The sequence below is a fragment of the Homarus americanus genome, unplaced genomic scaffold (assembly GCF_018991925.1).
Source record: "Homarus americanus isolate GMGI-L3 unplaced genomic scaffold, GMGI_Hamer_2.0 scaffold32320, whole genome shotgun sequence".
Lineage (NCBI taxonomy): Eukaryota > Metazoa > Arthropoda > Malacostraca > Decapoda > Nephropidae > Homarus > Homarus americanus.
In genome coordinates, this window is record NW_024713799.1 from 7,106 (window position 1) to 9,959 (window position 2,854).

Consider the following 2,854-nt stretch of genomic DNA (forward strand, 5'->3'; position numbering starts at 1 on the left):
AATTCTTGGACCGTCGCAAGGCAGACTACTGCGAAAAGCATTTGCCAAGGATGTTTTTCGTCAAGAACGAAGTTAAGTTCGAGCGATCAGATACCGCCCTAGTTCTAACCATAAACGTGCCAATAGCGATCCGCCGGCGTTATTCCCATGACCCGGCGGGCAGCTCGAGGAAACCAAAGTCTTTGGGTTCCGAAGGGGAAGTATGGTTGCAAAGCGCTGAAACTTAAAGGGAATTGACGGAAGGGGCACCACCAGGAGTGGAGCCTGCGGCTTAGTGACTCAACACGGGAAACCTCACCAGGCCCAGACACGGAAGGATTGACAGATTGAGGCTCTTTCTCGGTCGGTGGGTGAGTGGTGCATGGCCGTTCTTAGTTGGTGGAATGATTTGTCACCAGTTAATTCCGATAACGAACGAGACTCTGGCTACTAAGTAGTCAGCGGATCTCAGAAAATGGTGTCAGTTCACCAACTTCTTCTTAGAGGATGGCAGCAATTCTAGCCGCACGAGATTGAGCAATAACAGGTCTGTGATGCCCTTAGATGTTCTGGGCCGCACGCGCGCTACACTGAAGGGATCAACGAGTTTTCCCCCTCCGAGAGGAGCGGGTAACCCGTTCAAAGCCTTTCTTGATAGGGATTGGGGCTTGCAATTGTTTCCCATGAACGAGGAATTCCCAGTAAGTGCAAGTCATCAGCTTGCGCTGACTGCGTCCCTGCCCTTTGTACACACCGCCCGTCGCTACTACCGATTGAATGATTTAGTGAGGCCTTCGGACTGGCGCTCTTGGATTGTCGGCCCCGTTGCCCGCGAGGGTTTTCTGGGGTCGTCGCCTCGAGCTGACGGAAAGATGTCCAAACTTGATCATTTAGAGGAAGTAAAAGTCGTAACAAGGTTTCCGTAGGTGAACCTGCGGAAGGATCATTAACAGAGAGAAAGAGAACGGGGCGCTCTTAAAACTACTACTCTCCTGATTTGGGCGGTCTCGGGCTATGCTCTGGCAACTCCAGCAGGGAAAGAGGACAATCCCGGCCCCCGCACCAAAAATAGGTACCACGCTGTGGGTGGACCACACTCGGGCGAGAGCGCGAAGACCGGAGGAGGACGGACAGGGCTTTGGACAGCTGCCCGTCCGTTCCTTACTACCGGCGAATAAGCCTCTTGACCCAAAAAGAGTGAAATTCTAGTGTCAAAAAACAACAACAAGCCGTCCGGCCAAACCCAAACCACAAACTTGGGCTATATCTGTCAAACCCTTTCATCGAGACTCGACCTGTGATGGTTAGTCGCAAAAAGACCAAATGGCAAATACACAACTCTTAACGGGGGATCACTCGGCTCGTGGGTCGATGAAGACAGCAGCAAACTGCGTGTCGGTATGTGAATCGCAAGAATACCAGATACATCGACAAGTTGAACGCATATTGCGGCGGCGGCAGCCATATGAGCTTGTCGCCGCCACTCCTCTACGAGGGTCGGAAATATACATCCATCGGTTGCTGCGAGTTCGGTGCCTGCTGACTGTCTCCCCGACACGAGGGTAACCCGAACCGAGCTTCCGCCTTGGGGTTTAATCGCCCGCGCCTTGCGCGAGGCGTGCCCTTAAAAACAAGCAAGCCTATCACTAGCAAGTCCATGGACTTGGCGCACCCCCATTCAACCACAACAAAGCGACAGTTGTCGCCCTCGCAAATAACTGGAGGCGGCGCTCTTTTGCCTGCTGTCCACAGAGACACGAATGGCCGTCGGCCGCTCATGGCTGATGCTGCACATGTTCTAAGAGGCACTCCATCCCACGAAGAGGAAACGAAACCGGGTCGGATATCTTTTAAGTAAGCCCCGCTGGAATTTCGTCTATCACCTCGAAAAGAGTGCTTGGCATGCATTGCAGTGGAACCTAAATTGATGAGTGCGCCTGGGCCCGCAGTCTACCATGTAGTGGTGCAGGCAGAGAGATGAGAATGCTTGGGTGACGCCGTGCTCTTCCTCACGCGCTCCTCCACCCTCTCCCACGGTCAGACGCGGTGTGGGCGTTCTCTTTGAGAGTTCGCCACGAGTCCACGTCTATCTCATGACTGGGAGGGAGGCAGGGGAGTTCTCTCTAAACGCGTTAAAGACGGTGTTGCGCCTCATAACGGCGCTCGCCGGGATAGAGCACTAGTTCTGCAGCCGGAAAGGCCGCTCACGCCAATTAATACTGCGACTCTCGCTCTCTTTCTCCGGATAAACAAGTGCCACTGCTGTGGCATGCGGGAACGGGGAAAGAGGTCAAAGTTTAAGCGGCAAAGGTGCGGCCGGGTAAGGGCGGAACACGAGCGTATATGCATTAAAACTGTGTGTGTATATGACTCTGCGAGAGATGTTCTGCTGGAACACTTTTCCTATTGGCTATTTACCACTCAATGAGAAGGAACGGAGTCAGGGGTGGGAGTGCCGACGCCATGGCCGCTGGTACCCCCGCGACAAGCCCCTCAAACCTTCCTGCCTGGTAATGTCGGTGGTGAAGAAAGTCGGTGGCAGAGCGTCTTCCGCTTCGTGGTTGGGGAACTTGTTCCCCCTAAGGATGATGAGACCACGATCGACCTCGTAGTAGGAGAGAGCTACCCGCCAAATTTAAGCATATTAATAAGCGGAGGAAAAGAAACCAACAGGGATTCCCTTAGTAAGGGCGACTGAACCGGGAAAAGCCCAGCGCATAACCTCGATGTCTTCGGGCACGAGGGGTGTTGCGTTTCAGAGGGTCCAGCACGCCGTCCCATGCCGTCTAAGTCAAGCTTGAAAGCGGCCACTGCCCATGGAGGGTGACAGGCCCGTATGGCGGCGCCCGTGAGGGTACAGATGGGACGGTCGGAA

At 54.1% G+C, this 2,854-nt stretch overlaps 1 non-coding gene across 1 annotated transcript; it reads left to right on the forward strand.

Moving 5' to 3' along the window:
- The first annotated feature begins 1,315 nt into the window (after positions 1 to 1,315).
- LOC121874794 lies at positions 1,316 to 1,479 on the forward strand. Its single transcript, XR_006090493.1, has one exon. It is a non-coding gene; the product is annotated as a 5.8S ribosomal RNA (ribosomal RNA).
- The last annotated feature ends 1,375 nt before the right edge of the window (positions 1,480 to 2,854 follow it).